The 25,981-nt window shown below is 37.7% G+C and overlaps 1 protein-coding gene across 11 annotated transcripts in view; it reads right to left on the bottom strand.

Moving 5' to 3' along the window:
• MAGI2 (membrane associated guanylate kinase, WW and PDZ domain containing 2) overlaps nt 1-25,981 on the bottom strand; it is a 694,323-nt gene that overhangs the window by 569,769 nt on the left and 98,573 nt on the right. The window contains exon 1 of one of the 11 annotated variants that reach the window (XM_072919281.1): nt 16,574-16,579. The exons of the other annotated variants lie outside the window; for them this stretch is intronic. The gene's annotated coding sequence lies outside the window, so the exon portion shown is untranslated. Of the gene's footprint in view, nt 1-16,573; nt 16,580-25,981 lie in introns of those variants that run through there. 11 annotated transcript variants of the gene reach the window in all.

Genomic DNA, 25,981 nt, shown 5'->3' with positions numbered 1-25,981 from the left:
GATAGAAGGTAAAGGTGTTATTTTTAGAGCTGTTAAGGTTTACCCCACAGGCTTGAGTCAAATTTACGTGAAGATTTAGGAAACCTCTTCAAGACTGAGTGAGATTTCAATTTTATTTTCTCTTGAATATTTAAAACCAGATCAGCAAAAAAAGAAAGGGGAAAAAAATTAGGAAAAGGGCAAGTTCTGGCTGGATGAGGGAATGAACAGCAAATGTGAGGGATAATATAAACTACTCCATGGAGTAAAAACAAAGGCCAACTCTATATGCTACAGAAGAGTGCCAAGGCACTGAGTGAAAAGAAAGACAAAAATGAAATATGAATTAAAACCAAGTGATATATGTAAGGAAAGAAACTGTATGCTGTGCTTGGGTCTGAAATAGTTATCATCAAAAAGGAATGAGATCTCAAGGTTAGGGTTTCAGAGAAAGAAACTCCGTGACCATATCAACTGTTATGAAGTACTGATGGAATTAATGCACAGCAACCCAGACTGAACTAAAGCAAAATAGGAAATATTAGACTGTATGCAATGGGACTTTTGAACCTGCAGAAGATAAAATTGGAGTGGGACAGGAAAAAAATCAAGAAATCTGGAATGGTGAATGAATAGGTAATATTTATTCACTGCCTTCTTAAACAAGGATAGGGAGCATAAAAAAAACTGGCATCATATAGCAGGTTGGAACAAAAGACATTTCTCTATATATCTCACTATAAAATATATTACTTCCCAAAGGATTTACAATGTTTCCCTCAGTTCACAAAATTGCTGGACAGCTTTATGGAAGAAAAATCCACTGACAACTATTGAATAGCAAGCCTCTCCTAAACTTTATGAAATCAGTGATTATGATGTGCTGGAAACCATCACAACCAGATGATCCTGTCTTCAAGGCCTTCTTAAACACCTGTGGCAGGCACTGCTGAGGGTGTGGATACGTGTCAGGTCAGGGTTTTGTACAACCAAAACCAGGTTACTTGGGTAACAATTACCTACTTGTGGTCCTTGTTGACTGGATGTGGTAATTGAGTCTTTGTTCCAAACTCAGCAAGATTGGAGCAGAACTGAAAGAACAAGAAGTGTTTCTGCAACTGGAATACTGGAGACATGGAACTGGATTTAGAGACTTGCATGATCATAAAAAACAAATTCAAAATCCCCATGGAAAACCGTGCTCTATCCAGAGCAGGACTCAACAACAAAAACCTTGGTGAACAAATTAATTGTAGTCCTGCAGTAACTCAGGCTTAGTACTACTGCACCATTGTCTTATTGGAATATTTAACAGCTGTCCATAAATGACATGCAACAATCCCTGTTTATTTGTTTAAGATATTTGTGGTATCTTTAACTACCTGCCAAATACTTTTCCATGAAAGCAGCACTTTACACATGCTGAACATGCCAGTAATTAAATGGTAACAGTTCAGCAAAGCAAACTACATCCTGCTCAGGGCATGGAGAGGATCTCAGACCTTTAACTGCATCAGTTGCAGTCTATAAAAACCAAAAGTTAAAATACTCATTTACATAGTCAAGCTCTTGACTGACAGATCAAGCTTGCCTTCTGCCTCATTCCTGCCTCCTTAGGCCCTCCCAGACCATATGCTCCAGCCTGGAAGCAGAGGTCTGAGGAGCTGCCACATCCCAGGGGTCCAGGCTCTGGGACCCACACATCTCCTCTCCCTCCACAGTCTGCCAGGCCTGGGGCACATCCAGCCCGGGGCTTGCTGACACCACTTCCAAGCATATTCCACATGTGGATGCTTAAAGAATCCATTGGCAGGTTGCAACCTTTGCTCACATCCATGCTGGAGGAAGCGCTGGAGCAGCACAGGGCTTGCTGTGAGATCCCTCCAGCTTTTCCCTGACTGCAGGCACTGGAGACCTACAGGAACAAACCTGGGGGCTGTGTCCTCAAGTTCAGCAGTGTTGTCATAAAACATTTTGTTTGGGTTTTATTCAGGGTGGAGGTGGGGGAAATTCTTCCATTGTGCCAGAGATGGAGAAAAAAAGCCCCAAAAACTATCCAACACATCACTAACAAAACCCCCCTGCAAAAAAAAAAAAAACAAACAAAAAAACCCAAAAAAAACCCAGATCTGATCAAACTTTGATTACTTGTACTTAGTTCTCTCCTTCACATTAAACATCAGAGGCAATGCAGATAAAGATACAACAGTAATTGTAACACCCCATGGCACCCACATAAAATCTAGACTTAGTTTTGCAGAGTGAAGAGGAAGGAAGGAGAAACTACACAGAGTCCAGAAAAGAACCACAAGAGACCTACAAGAAGACCTGGGAAGTGAATGAAGAGCTAAGAAAGCAGTTTCAAATACATCTGCAATTCAGCTAAACAACAGCTTTTGAAGGGACTTGTAAACAGTTTTCCAAGGGACAAAAGCTAATACTGAATGAGTTGTTTCTCACAGTTATTTCTGTGCAATTAACCGAGTTAAAGACAAAGACCAAAGCTGAGCTCAGAAGTTATCTTCACAGATTTCTTAAACTGTGAAATATTTACTTCAGGGGAGTTGTGGGAACTCTACCACTTCTGGGATATTTAAAAAACTATAGGGGGCATAATCCTAGAAAGAGTATTTTAAGAGGGATTTTTACTAGCAAGTACTTAACAGAGCAATTCCATTAATTGCTTGTAGTTTTTATTTATTAGAACTCAAAATTGCTGGGGTTGTCCAGTAAATTACTTTTGTGGCAAGTATACCCTGAAATTAGCAATTTTTACAAGGTTAAATACTATTAGTGCCACCACATAAACATGGCATTTAAGAAAATTTACGTGCAACATTCAAAGTTTATAAAGAATCAACTGCTAAAGATAGCAGTTTACTCCAACTCTGGATTATATTTCCTTATTGCTTTAATTCCCCATTTAGACACTTAAAACTCAATTCCATCTTATTTCAAATCTTGTATTTTTTTTCATCTTTATGTTGTTATTTTATTCCACTTTTTCTTTTGTTCCCTTTAATCTCTATTACTTTCACTTTTCTTGTCCTCTTCTGCACATTCTGCTCCATTCTGTATTTTTGTATCATTGGTGTCACATATGCCCTGCCACTATCCAACTTTTTAATTTTGTTTGGTTTTTACCTCGTGTGCCCTTTCTTTTCTTTCAGTTATTCTCCACTCTCTGTGGCTCCCTTTAGCATTTTTCGTTCAATGCAATATTTGCATTTGGTTATGCAGTGCAAAAAAAATCACAGCTCAAACAATTTTACACGAATGTGCTTCTCCTTATGGCTGTCCTTTCTTGTGGCTTCTGTTCACATAATGTGCACATTTTGTTCCATTTCATTTAAATGCCACAAGTTCAGGATGAGGAATAGTCATTTTAAGACTGAAAGCAAATTGAAAGGAAATAAAATATTTCAGTAGGAAATAAGATGGCTCTTTAATGCTTATCTGTTAGAAAATAAAGATAAAAAAGAAAGGTCAGAAGCAGGATTAGAGGTCAGCTTCCAAGGACTTATCTTAAGAAATTGTTATATTTTTACTTCTAGCAAGTAAGCTACGATCAGAAGGTATTTCCCCTCACCCATTCCATCTTTCCACTGCAGACATTTTTTTTTATTTTTATCTAGCCCCAAATACAACTCATGTTTCATCAAAGAGCTGTTTCTTTCTCCAAATATTTTGGTGACTAATCCTTCATAAAAATGGAATTCAGAGGCATCACACTTCTTTCTCCCTACTCAAATGTTTAATATTATTCCTTGACCCACCAGATGTTTTCTTCTCTCACAGTCATCACAGTTACCTGAGAATTTAATACAGTAGATACGCAAAAAGCATTGTCCCTTTTTTGAGATTTTTCTCTTTGGTTTTTTGTTTGTTTGTTTTGGGTTTTTTGGGTGTTGTTTGGATGATTGGTTTGCTTGTGGGCGTTTTTTCCCCAGAATGGGATCAACACATTTCTGGCTTCATTTGGGCACCAAAAATATATTAAAACTGCCTTCAACAGCAGCAGACTATAACATCACCTGTATACAAAATAATTTAATCTCTCCCTGGCACATGGAGCAGCTCTTCTTATTTAAGCAGCCGTAGTTGTACCTGCACAGATTGTTCCTGAGAGAAGCTTGGGTGGCCCTGGCTGTGTGCAAGAGGCAGCTGTGGGTGCAATGAGTGTGACACTGTGCTGTCCCTTGGGTGCAATGAGTGTGACACCATGAGTGTGACACCATGAGTGTGACACCATGAGTGTGACACCGTGGGTGCAGTGAATGTGACACTGTGCTGGCCGTTGGGTGCTGCACCATTCACTCATGTTACACTTACACCCCTCACCACTACTTCAGCCTTTACACTTAATTTCCCTACTCAGGATAAAAATGTGGATAGGAGAAGCTGCTGGTATCTATTTCTTTCAAATGCTAGGATTCCTCAACAGTCCATCTTTGATCAGCCAGAATAGCATAAATGTTGCCACTTTTAAAATCATTGTACATTAAAAATAGTAAAATTTTTTAATGCATATGGGATAGCTAAAAAAAAGAGCATCCTAGAAGAAAACATATAATAAAAGTAAAAGGAGGAAGAAACAAGTACTAATTAGTTTATTTTCAAAAGAAGAGACAAACCCCATCTTAAAACTGGTTTTCACACAATGATTTTCAGTCTCATTTTTATGCTGTTCTCTGATTAGCATCAGAGACATGCGTAACATTTCAAACACACCCAGGTACATTGACTTAGCTGATGTGTTTTAGAAGGTTCTTCATTTAAATAAGAAGCTAGCCCCAGGCAAGTACCTCACAAGAAATAGTAACTAATAGATGCTCAGCTCTATATCTTAGCTAATAAAATTAAGTTGCTGTCAAAACAGATTAATCAACTACCATGCAGAAAAGGAATACATACATACAGTGGCACTGTAAAGACAAATTTGTAAACAAATTTTATGCCTAGATGATTCTCCATTTTAAATTCAATTATTTATTCATTTCAATGCCTTTATTCAAAAGGCAAATACCAGTTTCTACTTTCTTAACACTAGCTGCAAATAAGAAATGAAAGACATTTTGTGTAAAGCTCATCTTCTCCAGCAAAGACAAAGGTAGAAGATACAGAGTTACATTGCAAAATGCCTTATGATAACCATTTATAATGTCTAGAATAAACACAATTACTGTTACAGATTACTTAAAAGCACTTACAACAAACCTGAATTTCTAGCATTACTCTTGTCCTCTATATATTTAACAAGCAGCAGAAATTATAGCATAGCAGACAGCAAAACATTTTCCTGCTATCACCTCAGGATTAAATGGTCCTGAGCAGTGACCTATGTGTATGTGAAAGGAATTTTTCATTTGCTTCCTTCTGTATGCTGCAGTATTGTGGGATAACCACATCTTGCACCACTCTTGATGGATTTGCAAACTGCCACCAAATTAGACCTGTTTGCTGTAATTGGAACAGGGGAAACTGTTGCTCATGTTCAATGAAGCTAGGGACTTAGTATGTAACATCTTTCTAGACATAATTACATCAAAGCCGGGTCAAATTAAGAACTAAAGTCTTTAAATAGAGATTCTAAAGCTCTGTAAGTCCTGCTAATGGTTTGTCTGGGTTTTTTAAAACAGACTCTTCAAAAAATACAAAGTGTTCAGCAAAATCTAGGGCATGTTTTCACAAAGGAATAGAATTCTTTTCAATGATTATTTTGTATCAAAAGCAGACTGGGATGACCTATTTCATAAGGCAACATATTTCTGGAACCACAAAAAACACACTACCAATCCCTGCCCCCCCAAAAAATTCTTACTAATCTTGTATTTTTTCCTCCAAATCTGTGCCCAAATAATACATTCCTGTCTTTTATACAAGGAAATGTCACTGAATCATCTTCGGTCGGAAAACTTTCACGACCTTTTATTCTAAATTTCTTAAGTGATCCTGGAGCTCATAGTGAAAGAGAAGATAGTGGGGACTCTGCTGTTTTCTACAACGACTTAACTAACCTTGGATTTTATCAAGGAAATATGTAAGTTTCCTTGATTAATATCTTCAGTATGATTAGAACAAATACTGAGATGGCTTCTGAAAGTATGTTCTAGGAAGAGATCAAAAGGAGCCCCAGAAGGATATGTGAGTTTTTTTGTTGCCCACTGCAATGGGGTAACAGTCTAATGACTGATTTCCCATATGATAAGCTCTGTGCTTATTTGCCTATATATGCAATCAGTTTCTACATTTAAAGTATAGAGACAGAACTGGTAAAGCCTTTTCCTTTCCGTGTTCTGCTGACCTAGTGAAATCACTCAAGGTTAATACAATTAGATGACGGGTAAATTTCTTGATGGATGGGATGCAGTGACACTGAAAAATGTGGTGCTCATTCTATTAAGAGAGATTTCTGCGTCCAATGCAATTAAGGGAGGTACAGATGTGAATATGGGAGTAGTTGGAAGAAGAAAAAGAAATGGCTTCATTCATCTGTAAACCTCTATAAAAGACATTTGAATTGAGACAAATACTGGCAAAGAGAGCATCTTTCTTCTGATGAAGGTAACTGAAAGGACAGCACTCATCAACTGTGTCAAAACTGTGAAATCCTTGAGTGTTCCTCAGGTGTGACTTTCCTGGAATTTGCCTGTCTTCCCTGCTGCAGAAACTGAGAAGCATGGAAGATAAGGCAATGCATACTGTGGAATCAACATACTCTCAGGCTGGAACAAGATTCCCAAAATACCTTTTTAAAAAGGACACACCTTTTTAAAAACTTTTAGGGTAAATATAAAGGTATATATAAATATAAAAGGTGTTTCTTGGCTTGAATTTATCACATGAGCCTTACGTCAAATAAGCATTTTGAAAAATAAGCCTCTATTTTTTTTTTCTCAGAAAGTCCACAAACAATAGGAGTAATATTTACAAACATCAGAAGCAATGTTAGAAACAAAGTTATGTTCTGAAAGAAACTAAGCAGAACATGATGCTGCACACAGCTCTATTACTGGCTCCCTGTGCCAGTGTGAATCCTCCTAGAATTACATCAGACACAGGAACAAAACAGAAGCTGATGAGGTTGTTCTAATCTTTATTTGACAACCTTTTATTTACAAGAAGCAGAAAAAGAAAATATTGGTAAATGCATAAATCCAGCTTGGGCCTTTCCACCAGCTCTTTCCCATGTGAATTCTCCAGGTTCAGTCCTGTGCTCAAACTGAATTACATCTGACTCTCCCTTTTTCAAAGCCTTCAGTACCATAATCACTGGAATTTCATTTTTTCTCTCAAACTTGGCTTAAATTGGACAATTGATTTTGAAACTATCACCTGCATCCCCCTAGCTGCATTCAGAGATGCTAGACTGCAAAAGTCTCATTTCCCCAGGGGAGGTGAATGGAAATGAGCCACTAATGCTCATTAACATTTTAGCACCAAAAAGGGGCCAAATTGCCAGAAAACCTCTGAAGGTTTTTTCTCTGAGAAAACAACATTTTTTCTTGTGCTAATACTGTTGGCAAATCCACAGTACCACATTCCTTCTGCTTGGAAGTCTTTGTCAGCAGTCAAAGCTTCACAAAATAAAACATCTACCCTACCCCAACTGTAAACTACTTGCTTTTCTTCCCATGGTCTTTAATAATGTGTGCAGATCCATTAAAATGGATGGCAGCTTTCCATTATAACAATAACTGTCACATTCTTCTGATAATAATAAGAACCCCTGGAAATTAATCTGCTGGTACAACTTCTATAACCATTATTTCACTCTGCTTTCCTCAGTTACAGAGGAGTTATGCCTACCTGGTGGTTTTCCTTAGTGTTTCATCACAGATCACAGGCATGCCAGCTCTCCAATTCAATATAATGAAAACTTCTGATAGAAAATTACATTTCTAAACCTGGAAAATATTCTGTGATGACCAAGCATATACATCTTGCTTATCAGAGAAGGAAAAGGAAAGGGAAAAGCAGAGGGAGAAAGAGAGGGAAATTTGCCTATTCTTTATTATAATGATTCTGTGAGAATTATCAAAAGAGGATTTTTGCTGCATTATCAATTCCAGTGTATAAAATGTTATTACTCTTTAAATATGGACAGCTCAGAATTAAAAATTACATGTTTTTACTTAATTCCTACCGCTGAAAAGACACCTGCTCAAATCTGCCACCAAGTGACCATTTCAAATTACTTGGCAAAAGCCCATGTTAATGTTTTCAGTACACCACAACATTTTAACAAGCAGATCTCATTAGAGGACATACAATTTCCTCACCTTCATTGTAAAAGTTGACAGTACTAATATTCTAAATGTTTATGCCTGAAAGAGAAAATAAATATTTATCACATTTATTGATCACATAATTTTTGGTTATGGCTCTTAGGAACACTTTTCCAAAGTAGAAGTATCATTATGGGTCTCATCCTAGGAAGTTTCCAACTCAAAAAACTACCAAAATAATCAATGCTTTAGTTTAGGACCAAAGAGTGTATGCTTCATCTGTATATCCCTATAGCTAACATTGCCAGAATGGTTTCCATAGGGATGTATTAACCTTTTAGGCAGATTCTCTTCCCTTATAGGCTAAACACAGACCTACTTAAAATGATCATTTTAATGAATGAAAGAAAAATGCACCAAAGGCAGCAATAGAACCAAAACATGCAAGCACTAAGATACTAGAGACAAATTCACAGTCATGCTTTGACTTCAACAGAAGAATTAGCCAGGTTTTCTAGCTTTGTTAGGAAGTTCAGGGAAATGACCATCCTTTCATGCTGGTATCTATCTGAGTTGCTATGACCTGAGAGCTAGATTTGATAACTTGAAACATCCTAATGAATAAAGAACTATGTTTAAAATCCTCCTCTCATGCTAATCAGAATTACCAAGCCTTCTTGGCAAAAAGGCTTGAATATTTCTTCTGTTGCTTCCTTCACATATTTTATCTGGCTCTGAAGAGCTCTGTGAAGATATATAGCAGCAACCTTTCCAATCTGAGAGACATCATTTATCACCTGCTCAGACAAGTCCTGATGCTTGAAGAGACTACAAGGTGTTTCATAGCTGGTATCAAGTCAAAAAAAAAAAAAAAAAGAAAAAAAAAAAAAAAAAAAAAAGAAGGGAAAAATATATACAAAGAAAAAGGATATTCTAGGGAAAAAGGATATTCTAGGGACAGGTTTTTCTCTACACTATTGACCCTGTAAACCTTGGGGCGAGTTTTCTCCTTGGTACTGCTGTCTAGTCCACAAAAGATGCTGATTTTTTCAGCTGTAAGGCACTATTATATATCTTCCAATTTCTTCACACAAAGTCTGCCACACACACTGGCTGTCCTAGCAGGAACAAAGCAGTTATTCATGAGAGATGACAATGGTCCTTTGAGATTCAGGGGATATTACACCTTCTCTATTAGCTAGCCAGTTCCCAAACTATTTCACTTTACTATTCCTGATAACACATGGTTAAGGATCATTCACCAGCTAAACAGGTGAATCCCTCAGAAATTAATGAAATTTAGGATCTTGATTTCTGCCAGTAGGGTGATATGATGCAGTATGGAGAAATTAAGAGGATTAACATGAACACCAAGTCACTGAAGCACACTTGCAAATGAAATCATGGTTCCCAGATTATTTCCCTAGCAGCTATAGGGTTTTTTCACCTCACACAGACATATCTTTAATGACTATCTTTTCAAGATCAACTAGCATCCTTCTGAAATCAGTTTCTACTAAATGAAGCTGCATATTCCACCCAGGCTTCCTAGTATAGCACTTACTACACCAGGTCTGGGTTTAATCACAAATCGTGATACTGCATAAAAGAGCATATATAGTTTTTTTTTGCTGTCTCTGGAGGAAATGATCAGCAGAATGCATTTCCATCTTCTGTTTTTCTAAACACTGATTTTAATCTTTCTGAAACCCGGGAGACTTTTCAATATTTAGAAATATTTTTCAGATAAAATAAAACATATCAATATTTAGCAAAGAAAGGCCAATGCTCTAAATTAATAAAATCAATTGTGTACTGCAGGAGATGTGGACAATGAATGGGGATCTAACAACAGCACCTGCTTTGGAGGTATTTACAGAGGGAATCTATAAATTGCTTCTCATGGCTTTATCCAAAGATCCTGTAAGATTAGGATCCAACAGCCATGTTTCATGGTTTCTACTACAAAGACATCTTTGGGGCAAGATTCTTTTACAGCTCCACTAGTTTCACCCTCTGGACTATGCCCATTTTTCTCCTTTTGTCTGAAGCTATAGCTGGCTGTCATTTCCCAGACTGAAAGTTCCTTGCTAATTGCAAGGACCAAGTCCAGGAATGGTGGCTTAGGATCCATACAGCTTGTTCTAAGGTCTGGAGCTTTTCCAGAAACCACTTGCAATGTGATACTCCCTCTTATTTTGCTTGGGGGACTGCCTCAGACTTACCACTCAACACTTAGTCTTTTCTGTGGATTCTGACAGAAAAGAAAAACAGAAATTTAAAAGCTCACAAAAATTATGATGGATTCTGGTTAGTCTCAAGCTTTGAGCACAATTTTCTGCTCTGGCACTGAGAGCTGGGATTTTCCAAGGCATCTGTTCAGTGCCCGTGTATCAGTTTCACAGATAAACCTCTGGAAGAGGGGATGCAGAGGATGGTGTGAAACATGCTGACGCAGCTATGCCTCCCTCCTAATAAAGTGTTTGGGGTTTTTTTGTTTTTTAATTTAAAAAGAGAAAAAATCATACCTGAGCACCACTGTTAGATCACTAGTGAAAGCAAGGGCACAGGGTTACATGATCTTTTAAGCTTTTATCTGCCTTGGTACTAAGTAACAAAAATTAGGTTTTGAAGCTTTTTTTCATGTACAGTCATGGAAGCTGAAGTTACATCTTTGATTTGCAGTCTGGAAAGGGTTAACAAGAGAAAGGACAAACATCTCCAAGTTAAAAACAAAGGGACAAACCCTTTTCAGACAGTCATGTTAATCAGACCATTACTAGGAATGATAAATTCCATAGCCTCACAAAATATAGGAAAGATTTTGTCTATGGGGGGTTGAAGCAGGCAGGACAGACTAATACATGTGTTGTTAGCAAGAGGGAAACTCTTTCTCTGTATTAGGGTTTTTCTCCTTTAGTCACAGGAAGAAGCAGGAATAAAACACTATCATCTGAAGCAGGAATAAAACATTGTAATCTGCAACTGCAGACACAAGGGCACAGAAACTCACAGTGGTACCTCTGCTTTGTGAAAACACCCAGATATTAGTTGGGATTTCTACAAGAGGAAGAAAGTCTTCTCCCTTTAGTTCCATTTTCCCAAGCAGCATTAAACACAGGAGTGGCTATCTCTTTTCTGGGGCAGCTACACACATAGTCCTTTTTATACATTCACATTCCTTGAAATTCCATTAATTATACACCAATGTTTCCACTTAATCCCCCAGTTCAGATAGGTGGCTTTTTTTCCCTGTAAAAGGGAAAAAAAAATCAACCAAAAAAAAAATCCAAAAATCTCTTGGCAAATCAGCATAGATCTGTGTCTTATTCTTTCTATTCCATCAAGAGGGCAGAAAGGGAACTGAAGGCCAGAAGATTAGCCCTCCCTACTAGATTGCAAAATGTAAGAAAAAATGGTGCCAACTGATTAACTTTTAGAGCACCTGTTTAGATACTTTGGGGAATCTGTTCTTGTGATTCTCTTGTGGAAAGGTGAGCAAAAGTGAATGCAGAATTTTCAAGGAATTCATTTTCGTTCAAACAATGCTTGATGCACTCGAAGGTCAGGAAATATAATAAAATCAAGACCCAAACCCTCTGACCAGCTTTGTCCCTGAAGGAGTAAGATACCAGGACTGATCTCCTGACAAGGCTGCCATGGAAAAGGAAGGCAGCACTAAGCTCCATAACTGCATGCTCAAGCTTGAGTCCAGAAAGTTGAGTTCCTCAGCCTGGTGAATGACTTCCAGGACAGCTGTCAGGACACAGGTGGCTCTTCACTGCCTACTGGCAGAGTGAGTTTCTTAAGGGAAAAGAAGCAGGGAACCTTCCACACCTGAAGCTTTAACACTTGGGCCAACAGCTACCAATTCAAGTCCTTTCTCTTCTGGCCCAAAGCTACTCTGTATGCTATGAAAAGCTACTGAAGTAGGTATCTGCTTTTCCTTCTGGCTCGCTCTCCTACATTTGAAAACAGTGCTGTCAGCATCCAGGCAGGGAAAAGGAAGATCTAGACTTGGGTGACTAATCTAAATTGTTAGCCAGAGTGTTAGAACTTTTGAAGCTGTCCCATCTGGTTTTTACAAAGCACTGAGAGCTTCCATCAACACTTCCCTAATGGTAATGATTGGTAGCTCCGATCCATCTTTCTGGCTGTTTCATTGTTCACACTGCATCTCTCCAACCACGAAGTATATCCATTTTTTCCTTTTAAACAGACCATAGACCTTCATGCACCCAAGAACAGCATGTGTTATTTAAGATTACAGGTTTTATACAAATATTAAGTAAAATATACAGCATATGCATCAAACTGTGATGAAAAGAAGCAGTGTAGTACAATTACAGTAATTATCTCTCCAATGACTGAGGCCAAAAGGTCCCCTGCTTTTATATTACTTGAACACCCTCTAATGTTTGACAAAAGCTGTACTATTCATCTTTAATGGATTCAGATATCATAGGACAGAATATCTGCTTCATCATGAGATGATTTTATAGAAAATTTTGCTAACATATTCAGAGTTGAGATTTTGCCTGTCATACACCTCCATCCTGAATATCACAAGAATATAGGATAAAAGGGATTCTGGTTCAGTATAGATATTCTTATAGAGATCCACATCATCTGAGATCCTGCCTCCAACAGGCACCAAAACTGGATATAGAAACAACGGTGTGAAAGAAGTGTACTTCTTAGCACACTCTGTATTTCTATACAGGTTGCAGCTGAGGGAACTCCTGACCCACACGAATTTAACCCTTATAAATGAACATGCACAACTTCCTGTGATGACAGTGCTCTTAGCAAATATGCACGAAGAAAAGTAACTTGAAAAAAACCAACCCAAAACCTAAGTCTCCCATCAGCTAATATGAGGAGCCAATGCACAAAACACATATGAGGGTTTTTGGAGCACCATAAATGCTTTTTAATTTCGGTCCCTGCTTCTGTGAGGTGAAAGACAGAAACACCATACTACTACCTGTCACTATTATATTGATATGCTGTTTTTTTAAGACATCTTGTACCTATGATATTTACAGAGCCAAAACAAAAATAGCTAAGAAGAGTGATGCAATTTTATCTACCAACTCATAAAAATTAAGTTGGAATAACAAATTACCTTTCCCAAGCTTCTCTCTTTCCCAAGGACTGCCATGTGTTACAACAATGAGGTTGACAAACCACAGTGATGAAAAACCAGAAGAGAGTTAACTGCACAAACTAAGATCCATCCACTGCTATTGTGGTTAAATGCTCATCCTAACACCAGAACCAAAGACTTTCAGTCATTTGCCTTGTATCAAATGATACACTCCTCTGGAAAACATACTGCCCATAACTCCCACGTTACACAGCTCTGCAAGCATCTGCTCAAAGCAATGAAGCAGATCATGGTCTCAGTGATACAAAACATCCCTGCCCTCAGGGCTGATAGGGATTCTGCAGAGGCAAAATGTCCTTGAACAAAAAGCAGACTGAGCAGAGCAGGCAGGTGAATGTGACTTTCTACCTTTGCCCTCACCTAATTTCAAAGAATCCTAGAATTGTTTGGTTTGGAAAGGATCTTGCGTCTTTATAAACTGATATGGTTTCCGATGAGGATAGGGAAATTAATGGAAAGATCTTGAAAAAGCACAAGAGCACATGCATTCACAGCCAGCAGGACAGACCCTGTCAGAGCTACCAGTGGGAGGGACTGCACACAGCCAAACCTGTGATCGATGACCACTCTGTGATTAGGGTATTTTAGGCAAACCTAAATAAAAATTTTAGTTCTTGAACTCTGTTCCCAGTGGGATTCAAAAGGGAATCATGCCCATGAGTTCAGCATGCCAGCAAGGAGGCATTCAGCAATAAATCCATAGCCAAACTTTACCATTCCACAGCTTGGGGCTAAGATGAGATGAAGGAATAAATAAAGAGACATTGCGGTATATTTAGAATAGTTTGGAGAACACAGCATGAAGATGATCTGTCCAGTGATGAGAAGGATTTCAATAACAGCATAACAATGTTATTCTCTTTGCAGCTCAAACTAATGACAATGTACATTTGTAATACACTTAGAACTAGAAAAGTGAGTTTTGTATATTTTTAAAGCAACTGTCAATGTTCTTATATTAGAACCATTAGACTAGATAACTATTTATCTATTCAATTTATTTCCACTACTCTTATTTCTGCAATAATGTAACTTATGGACTGTTTTCTTTGTTAGACAACTTGAGAGACACAAAGCAAATTTGATCAAGCACACTGGGATGCCACTGCTCTTCAGAGCACAGATTTTCATTCCAGATGAAATTCTTCCAGCCAGTTTCTGCCTTGTAGTCCAGTCAACTTTCAGACACTGTTGGTTTGTTGTCCTGTTGCACAGGAAGAAGCACAGACTGTGTCTGATGGCCTCTGCTGTGCAAGAACTGCTGGACAAGACACAAGCACAGCAATATTAAGGAAGAGACTAACCCCAGGTTTTCCCAAAGCAAGCTCTCTAAGACTCTGCCATGAATCACAGAGCTCAGTAAGACAATACAGAACACTTAATTATATATCTTAGCTTTCAGAAGAAACTGTAGCTCAAGATAGGAAGGTACAAATTCTAAATGACTAAATAAGAGGTTTTTTTCCCCCCTGTTGTTTTAGTCAAGTGTTTCTATATTTAGAAATCAATGATGTACAGAGACTAAAATGATTCTATTTAGATAAATACACAGTTTAAGGAGCCAGCAGAGATTATAAGAAGCTTGTAAAAAAGCTTCTGAAATAAACATTCAAACCTGAAAAGGCACTGTAATACATTCTTCAACTTTCAATACAAATCGAAGTGAATAGACTTAGCACTCAGCTCTACTGAGAGAGCAAGAGCACATAAGCCTCTTCTCTCCAACTCAGCACAGCTGGAACCCAACTGTGAGCTTTGTTCCTTGAGCAGCAAAAAGGAAATTTCGAGCCCACATTCAGCACAGTCACTGCCAGAGCTACTGAAGGGATACAGCCAAGCATCTCTCACCCAGGTATCCCCCAAAGCCATCCCTTCTCCGTGACATCCCTGAAGTGCTTCAGAGAAAACTGTTACAAGACTGCACATATGTGAGCCAGTGGGGACATTTACCATCAATAATTTCCATAACAGGTGAAATGGCGTTGTATGGAGTTGGCCTCAGTTCCTAAAACTCATCTTAAGCTTTTGTGGTGCACCATGTCAGCTAATGGCTCCGAGTTTGCCAGAGTTAATACTGCCCATTATGCTACATTTTCACTGGCATACCAATGGCAGGACTTCAGATGGCAGCTTGCAAATCCCACCCCACCAAGCCAGACACTCCTGTCCCCACAGCCTTGCTCATCCACTCTTGGCTGGGTCTGATTGCTGCTCCTGTCTCTAGGTCTGATCCTGTTCCCCACCCACAGCTCCCTGACCACTGCCCCAGGAGACCCTGGCAGTAAATTTTGGGCACATGTAGTAATCCACACCTGAAGGACATCATGTTTGAATGTGGGAGCCCAGAACAACCAGTTCACATATAAAACTGAGCCCATCTGATTCCTCTTCTCTTTGAAAAAAAGAATTGGAAACAGCTTCCTAACAGTCAAAAAGAGCAGAGGCGCAGTGTCCTGATCTGCTTCCAAATGCTTCTGTTTGCCAACAAGTGAGAATGCTCCAAACCAAGAGCTAAATTTAAGAGTTATATGTCATAAGATGCTCTAATTGATTATTTGACCCTTCCTTTAGTCATCTTACCAATAAGCAACCACCATGTTGACTGTATTTTACTGTTTTATTACAGTATTCTACTTCAAAAAAAGAAAAAAACAAAACCAGTGATTGATAGTTTTTCATCAATACTTTAAGAAAACTAGCCTTGTATTAAACAGACCACTCATAAAAAATTAGCCTTTTAGTAAACAGACCACTCATAAGAACTCATGAGCAAGGCAGAAACTGCCAAGACTCTTAACCAAGATGACTCCAGAAACAGATGATTTTTAGGAGGGTAGTTATTATCACAGAATAATAGGTTTTACCTGTTCTTTATCCTAAAGATTTTTTAATTACATCTCAATAAATAATTTTCTAAACCAACAGAATTACTTGCAATATCACCTGCTTTCTTTACACACCATGCAGACAGCAATGGTGGGAACAGCTCTGCTATTATTCTGGCAGTGAAGAGTGAGGAAACCTTGACTCTAAGAAAAGATTAACATGCTTGATTTCAGTCTTTCCATTTAAAGTAATATTTTTGAATTGAAGAGTCCAAAATATCTCTTCAATCTACTTTCTTCATTTACATTTTGCCTTTTAAAAATGCAACATTAAGCTCTCAAAAGAAAAAGAGTAATATAAAATCACTAACCTGAGCACGATCACAGAGAGGGAAAGATCTGCACAGTGCTTAAACACTGCTAAAGAAATATCCCTGCACTGGCAAGGTCACTGCTGTTTCATGGCTGGGACTCTGCTGACTGGACACTGCTAAAACAACCCAGTGGCAGGCTGGTCTTCTGAGGAAAACAAACACTTAAAAAATACCAAGTCCACTAAGCACATTTTCTCTTTGCATATGTTTGAGATTTTAGCTCAAGTTCTCATAAATCAAGTGTCCTGCAGCCTTCTCTGCTTTTTCTCTCTCTCTTTCCCTTCCCCATTTTTTTTTCCAGTGAAAAGTCAGTGCTCATGAAAGCTGCAGAATGGGACTTTCAGAGACTAAAACCTTCTAATTGTTCTAAAAAAATGCAAAATTCTATCCCTCCCCATTTAACTCCAGGAAAGTATCAACCCCTTTCTGTGAGGATCATATCCCTAGAAGAGGAAAAATGAAATTGTGCAAGGAAACAGTTTGACCTTGAGCTTTCTCCTAAGCCGTCAGTGATGCTAAATATTGCCAAATCTGACAAATCTCCTCACCTTGCTGTAGGAAAATACACTGACAGCCAAGTCACCAGAAAGTGGTCACTGCAAGAACAGCATGTTCACCAGGGGTCTGGGTACCACAGTGTCTAAAATCACTGCTTTGAACTAAAAACAACAACAACATATTGTAAAGCTTAAATTGATCTTTTCCTCCCCCACCCAAACAAATTTCTATTGATTGAGAAAGAAAAACTGCTTAACAAAAAGCAAGGAAGCATTCTGCAACAAAAGACTCCCTGAACCAGATGCCAGAAGTGTTATTGAGTTTATCTTCTGATGGGATGTGAAACTCAAATGCAAAGCCTTAAAAACCATACTGAATACAATAAAATGAAATCTAGATATTTTGATTTTAAATTATTTCACTCAAGTTAGACCAGAATAGAAATAATTTGAGAAAGCTACATTAAAAAAAACACATGCACTAACTTTGGCTGCTGCTATATGAATTCCAGAGTTTTAAATATGCATATCTACTATAATAATTTAAAATTGGCAGTTTTCAGAGTTTCTCACACTTGAGCAAAATTATTTCTATTTAAATGTGTTGCCAGATGCAGTCACCAGAACAGCTAAGGAATCTTCTCTGGACAGGAAGAAAAGGGATAAAAATTTATTGATATTTAGATGAGCAAGATCTAGAATAGATTTCTACCAGTGTTATAATATACTAAAGCTATTATTTAGATTCCCAAACTGATGCAAACCCATACTTGGTTAGAGTACCTGTTGGCAAAGTACCTTTGACATAATTAGGGTAAAAATGACTTAAGTTTCAAAATCTACCCTTCTGTAGTAATCACACATCATTATAAAGTTTGTATGGAAACATCTCAAAAGGAAAGTCTGGTAATATATTACATCTGAGACTTTTCATTACCAGCAAGGAGTGATTAAATACTAAACCACTGAACAATTCAAAATGTTTTTTAAGAACTTTGCCTAGGGACAAAGCAGTGCTGTTAGGCCAGTGCACCTGCAGTCCCCCTGCTCATTTAAGGGCATTTAATCTGCTGAAGACTTTAACCTGGATTCATGCCCAGTTTTAACCTTCACACAGACTTCTCCCCCTGACCCATCCAGGTTTAGAGATGCTATCAAATCATTGAGTCATACGGTAGGAAACACTTTTCACTTCAATCAAGGCTGGGAGCCATCTACTTCAAAGGGAAGATTCTGGTACAAATCATTTATTCAGAGTCTGTACAATATGCTTCTGAAAATACCTCTCATCTCCCCAAGGACAAACAAGTACTTCTGCAGCAGACAATAGATTGACTAATCCTAAAGCATTAACACAAAAAGCCAAAATAAAACAAAACGCAGCCCAGAATAGAAAAAAATCCTAATCAAAGAAAACCCCCCCAAACCACAAATAAACACATACACACCAAAAAAGCAACCAAAGAGGAAGTCAGTCTAACCATACACACAGATCAGTGCTGTGCCTTTGCACCACCACAGCTTCACAGCAGTGCTGCAGCATTAATCTATCACTAACAAAAATTGAACAATAGCTAATGCTAGCAACATTCAAACAAAAGCCATACATGTACAACATAGGGAAGCTTTTGTTTCAACATATACTACAACTAAAGCATGCACAGGAAAAAGATTAATCTAGTTATTTTATCTGTATTACCAAAGTCCTAGAGGGGAGTTAATCAACCTTGAAAAGCAGCAAGAAGGGACAATGCTGTTATTTATGTTTTATACACAGGTGAAAACGTATTTAATACTCAATATGTTAAGTAGTGGAGACCTTGGATGGGCTGAGCAATTTCACATTAGAGAGACAGCTATGTGGTGATTTGTACTTCTGGCACAGATTTAAAATACATCTGATCATCAATTATCTGGGCAAGGAAAACTATTTACTGTAAGATTTAAATTTTTTTTTCCCTAGGTTTGCCTTGAGCCATTTTAAGGTGCAATTTCAGTCCATATACATTGATACGTATTGAGTCACTGGAATCAGCAAACAAAATAGTGTTTGCAAAGGAGCTGAAACATAGAACATATACAAACAAAATGGGTAGGGGCTGTATTAAAAAAATACAGCAAATTCAGCTATATCTTAAAGAATTTTTTAAAAAACTTACAAAACGCCATACTTAAGGGATAGCCTTCCATGTGTCTGCAATATGATGCAATTCTTTTTTGCATGATCTTATCCAAACTCTTCTGCAAGACCTTTGCCCATTTTAATGTAAAAGATGGATGGCAAAGTTCATTCAATGAACAGATACGTAAAACCTGACTTTCTTCTCAGTGTTCACTGTGTGACCATATGCTTTAGTTCACCATGGCCCATTCAAACATGCACTGCAAACAGAAGCAATTAGTTTAGTAGTGGATATTTTTCTCGTATTCCTTGATATGATCTCAAACATCAGAAATATTAGTTCACTTTCATCAGACTCCTTCCAGGGAGAGAATTATATTATCTGAAATTTTCAAATTAAGAACTTCAAGACAAAAAAATTACCACATATTACGTGATTTGGTGCCCAGTTAGCAAGGAATACAAGCTGTTATTTTATATAACTCTTCATATTACTTGGGCTTTATAAATGCAAAGCATTGAACTTCTCTTTCAATTCTGAATGCTTAGCATGCCTGTAACTGCAATCCCAACTTCTATTTTCTGTAAAAATTCACATTTAAACAAATTAATTAAAACAATATAGGCATTCAGCGGCATTGCTATAAACCAGTCCTCCACAGCAGCACTGAACGTTTTCGAACAGAAGGCATTACCTTCTCTTCCTACCTTCCAGTTTGATTCACTCAATGTTATGAAATTTGTTTCTGCATGAAATGAAGGAAGGTTGCAAAAATCATTCATGATGCATCACAGGAACCACAAATCTCACTGTTTTCTATGTATAAAGATGTTGGACTTCCTTGTCTGTAAGTGTTTTCAAGCCTCTTATTTCCTTCTCTCCCTTTGGGCAGGAACCCTTCTGCCTAAATCTCCTCCATCCTTCCCTCCAGTGATGTATCTGGTGCCACCATAAGGAGGTGGGCAAACCCCTCTGTCTGGCATTTCAGACAGAAGAGGATCAACTCAGCCCTGTGTACATTAAAAGTGAGATGACTGGGAAGTTGTTATTGCAAGTGTACCAGCATCCACACATACCCAGGCTCCTTCTGGCAGGCAAGCTCAGCTTGCTGTGTCACCAACCAACACCTTGACACTGGGCAATGAGGCAACACAACACCAGCAAGACTTGGCCAGTGGCACTGCAGGGATTTACCCCCTGCCCAGGGAAGTGGCAGTGTTGGCAACCAAGTGGCTCCATAACATGAACTGCATAAGCCATCTGGGGATGTCAGGACAGGTGTCTCTGTCCTGACCTCTTTCCCTAGGCTGCACCACAGCCATCTTCAGCAGATAGCTGGAGAACCAGGAGAATGAGCCTCCTCACTCTGAGAGGGTACTCCACAGCTCTGGAGTCTGAAACACTGGTGTTGAATCTCTTTTGTGGGAAGTTTTTATAATTCACTTCTATAGCCAGTGAAGGACACTGGCACTCACAGCTCATCTGTACAGTTTCTAGCCATGTTCACTGCATGTGCCTTGAGCCAGTTTGGAGCATTTCAAACCCTCCCTCAGGCCCAGTGAGCAGGGAACACCCCGGGGTTCTGAGCTCCTGGCACGGCTTTCCAGATGAGCACCCAGAGCTGCTTCATTCTCACCCAGAGTCTCCAAAGGAGCTTGAGCATCAGCTCACACTTGGGATTCTGCTTTGCTGGGGTCACATGTGAACTATGACAACAAAAGTTTACACAAGTTTACATTTTGGCTTTTTGTTTTCTTTTTCCCACCTGAAAAAAAAATGAAGTCTTTAAGGTTTTCCTAAAACAGATCCAACGAATTACCTATGTGTTTGCGTGGTATTTGTTTCATCAGTGTTTAAAGTCCTGTTGAGTTTTACAGGCAAGCTCCTAGCAACATGAAGGAAAAATATTTGACCTCGAAATTAATATTTCAATCTGACTACTGACAGAGTGGTCACCTACTTGACCTTGAACTTTAAATGAAATCTTAGTCACATTAAGAGTCATCTCACATGTTCCAAAGGTACTCTGGAAGGGAACAACAGCTTACAATCCAGAGCATGGTTCTGCCCAGGAGACGGACAAGTTTCCTATTTCAGGGTCACTTCTGGATTAAACTCTACCTTGGCTAAAGCAATCAAGACCTTTCATGTTGATTTCAATGAAAATAGGGTTTAGTTTTAAAAGGGAAAAAAACCCCACCCAACCCAGCCTATAATGAGAGACATTAAATCTGAGCAGGCTTTCTCAAAGCAGGAGAGCCCTCAAAGTTTTCTGAACACAAGCAGACATCCTGTGCTTGCCTCTGTCACTACTTCAAGCTCACTTGGAAAGCACAAGCAGTTGAATTTCTTAAATTCCTAACGTGTTTTCTTATGTTGAGAGACTTGTCCTTTACTGTTGTTTTTATTATGAAAAAATTTAATTATTTCTATTGCAGTTATCCTTTTGATCTCTGTGCTATTTTTGCTAAAATTTTTCAAACTACTCCAACATTTATCTACTTCCTTAGGAGCCAAAGAAGGAAATTTGTTCCTGAAAGGGGGGTGGGGGGGAGGGGGGGAAGAGCATTCCTTACAGTCACATTTTAACATGGCATTTCAACACTAACATTAATTAAACAACACCTGTTTGTACAAGCTGAATAACTGACCCCACTAGATTTAAAAGCTAAAGAAAAACAGGATAAAGCTATCAAAGCAAACTCCAATCCCAAAATAGTTGGATTGCACATATCCAGTTCTGGCTCTCCTCAGTGAACAATCACAGAGTTTGAGGGATTAAAAAAGTTTGACATTTTCAATTATATCTCTTATTTCTATTTTTTTTTTCCCTTGGTATAAACTAAGAAGCATGAAAAACTAATCTGACCTTTCTATCATGTTTTCATTCAGTTTGATATTGAGGAGTGGAATTATTCGACCCCTCTTTTCTTATGCTCATTTTCACTACTCCTTAAACATCTTTCTGTCATCTCTCTTTTGCCAACAGTAGATGGCACCAGTAAATTCTATATTAATTAAACACCAAGGGGTTTTGTTGGTTTAACTTCCATGGTTATATTTTCCTAACTGTATTATATGGGTTTTTTTTAATTAGTCACTGTAAAATGTTCTGCTTGTGAAAGTCTCTTAATTTATTGGCATGTGCTTCATTTAAGTATCTGCTTGTTATTCACATGTTTAGGATAATAGCACCTAAAACTATAGCTTGATAAAATTCCAAACCAGTAATTTTCTGCTTTAATTAATTCACTAAAATTGCATTAATTTAATAATGGCAACTTGAATTTCTGCTAGCAATGTTCTCATTTTCAAAGAAGAAATTATTTTTTCCATATAACTCAATTTAAATGTTTCACAATCATGTTAGCTTATTTATTTAGCTTATACATTTAAAATGCAGAAACTGGGCAGCAGGTCTGCTGGTGGTTGGGTCAACATGTTCTTTTACCCTTGTATTTATCTACAGGCTCATACTTATTTGTGTTATTCAGGTCTAAGCTTAACAATACACACAGTTGCATCAGAATTTTATATAGAAATATATTTACAAATTAAAATACATACATATAAAAATAAAACCACACACTTCTACACAATAAATCCAATAAAGCAAGATCTAGAGAACATTGTATTCCCTCCCAAACACCCCAAAGCAAACCAATCCTAAAAATCTCTATTGAGGATACATATATTTAGCTCAAGTTCCTTTCACATTCTGTAAGAATATGAAAGCACTTTGATGACCTATTTTAGCTGAATACATTTGGTCAGATAAATTCCACCTTTAGTTTCATATTTTTCAAAATAAGTTATTAATTTAGAAAGTTTTTGATTGATTTTTGCAACAACCTTCACTCTACTGGAGATGAAATATCTATAGGTTATATATATATATATATATATATAAACACACACATACATACATGTATCTGCCAACATAACTAGTAAGGAACAATGGCCACAAACACGAAAGAGTGAAAAGAGATGATTCTCTGGAATAATCATTTAAAAATTCAGTGAAAAAACACTCCAGTGCACTGGGTGAAAGCATCACAAATCTAAAAGGATGGCTGTCCCTCTGACCTACAATAATGGATTGCTGACCTGTTGAGTTCAGAGATCAATAGGCTTCCTGCATCTCAAGAACACATCCAAGCAGTCACTTAACAGCGCTCAGATCAATGGGCTTCCTTTCTCTATGATCCACAACATCTGATATCTCTACAGAGCTGATATTCAGCCCCACTCCCACCCTAAACTCACAACCCCCAAGTTCCTGTTGGTGTGAGAATGACTTGCATCCAGGTCTTCTTCATGTGAAGAATCTGCCACCCCCACAGAAAAGAGAAAAATACATTTGCAAACAGTCATGGTCACCGAGAGACCACAAAATGACAGTGAATTAGATAAAAGGCAGCTAAATACCACAGCTGTGAAGCTCATGAGATTTTCAAAAGCTTGCATAGGCCAGAAGTTGAAGTAGATGTTTTCTGTTTGCTATTAGCCTATGCCTTTAGGGGAAATAAAGCAGAAGGGCAAAAAAAAGAAAAAGTTTTCTTTTAAAAGATTAAGTATAAGAGCACAGAGATGGTGGGTAATAAGAGATTGGCCCCTACTGATGCACAACTCTGAATTGTATATCAGCCCACTCCAACAGGCTGACCTCAAGGGCAGGAGAACATGAGGAAGTTGCTTGTGGCTGTACTGCTCGTAGAGCTAAGTTAACAGAAATCCACGTCACATCTAGAAAAAGACTACTTTAAACACTGAGTGATTTGCAGAGAATCTAACAAGGGATCAGAGGTATTAATGCAGAGCCTACACCCAGCTGATGTTGCAGTGATCTCTGGGCAGGAGGGGTGGATGGTTTTGGCAGGAGGTCCTGAGGTCCTGCTCAGCACATCCTTCAGGGCACCCTTCATCCCTCTCCCTTCATGGCTATTCTGCATTTGGCAGAAAAAAAAAAGTGTTTGCACACACATTTCCAATTTGGAACAAGCTCAAGGGGGCTTTTTGCTACTCTTTTAGTTTGGTTGGGTTTTTCATATAAATTAATTTTCAAGCTGATTAAGTCTTCATTGTTAAAACCTTCCCAGGATACTCTGCAAAACAGCATTGTTGGAGGTTTTCTGCTTCCATCTTACACTCTATTTGTAATCCCTCATTTCAATAATATATATATTTTTTAGGATCATTCTCTTTTTATTGCCAGATGAAAGCAAAAAGAAAACAAAATCAATCAAGCAGCCAAATACAAATGCAAATTTGAGACATTCAAAATAATTCAGAACGTCTAACTTCAAGCTGCAACTTCCTCTGCATTAAAAAAAACCAAAAAATTATTTTTTCCGGCTTTTGGAATTGCAGCATTACTAAAAGAAATGAAATCAAGACCAGTAAGAGAAAAATCTGCCTAGTGCTTGAAATTCATTGCAAATTAATCTTAGTATTTGCTGCAATATTTTAATTGAACCCCCTTCAACCTCCTAATACATTCCTTATAATTTTACATTAAAACAAAAAAATCTCATATCTCATTGTTTCTATAACAAAATGGCCCAAATTAATACAATTTATACAATTAATATAAGTTTGAATTTATAGTCTCTGCTTTGTTTCAATATTATACAAAAAAATTGTAACACCAATACAATATCAAGAGTAGTACAGAAATGCCACACTAACAAAATTCCACAAACCAAAAGATAAAAAGCTCTTGATATTCTACACAGTTTCTGTTCTTCACATTCTGGCATGATAATCATTGGTGGTATTACAGCTATCTGCTGGAATAAGCAGGTATAATTAAGAGCTGTAATTAAAGTACTCCAAATCAGTCTCACAGTAAGTGCAGTTATATCCCCTACACCACAGATTCTAGACTTTTATATAATCTGGGGATAAATGTTAAGTGAAGAATGAATCATGTTTAACTTACAGAAGATTTAGAAGGAGAATAATAATTCTTTAAATAAATAAATGGAAGTTGCTGCTACAAATGAAAGAATCTCTTCTCATTTACAGAAGAGCAGCAAGGCACATTGAGGTAAGACAGATGCAAAAAAACAATTCTGGTATGAGAGGCACCAGAATGGACTGCCTGGCTACAAACACTATGGAATTTCCATTACCACAAATCTTTAAGAAAGAGCCAGATAAACATCTATCTGTCAGGAAATATGTAGTTGATCCAGCCTCCAGATAAGAGAAGAGCTGAATGAGTTCTCAAGTCCCCAGGCAACCCTCTCCTTATTCTAATTCTAAGTATTTTAATTCTAAGAGATAAAATTTCTATATTTTTATTAATTACCAAAATGATAAAGTAACTATTACTCATTTCTAAATTATTTTAGCAGAAACTTCTTGTATACTCTCACTGAAGAATCAAAAGACACCAAATTTTCTTTTTCTACCCCTCAAAATAAAAAAACCCTTAAAAACCCAATACACTCTTACAATCAATTTTTCTACAATAACTTTTATCACTTAACATTTTAATCATAAATACTATTTGCAGAATAGAGCTACAAGCCAAAATTAAGTATATTATAAATAAAATGGGATTGATTTGATCTTTGATGTTAGTGTATCAATTTTCCTTAATGGCCAAAAGCTAGTGAAGGAGATCCCATTTTACAGATAATTTTATCTAACAGACCAGAACCTTATAGAATGAATGATCTAGTATCTGTCAAAATAGAAAATGTGTTTTCCTATTTCTTTGCCAAACAACATATACATGTGCACATGCACTCATACAGCTGCAATGGTCGAGGCTGTGA

This window comes from Taeniopygia guttata, chromosome 1A, assembly GCF_048771995.1.
Source record: "Taeniopygia guttata chromosome 1A, bTaeGut7.mat, whole genome shotgun sequence".
Classification (NCBI taxonomy): domain Eukaryota; kingdom Metazoa; phylum Chordata; class Aves; order Passeriformes; family Estrildidae; genus Taeniopygia; species Taeniopygia guttata.
Note: the sequence above shows the minus strand (reverse complement) of the source record. Positions and strands in the feature narration are given on the sequence as shown.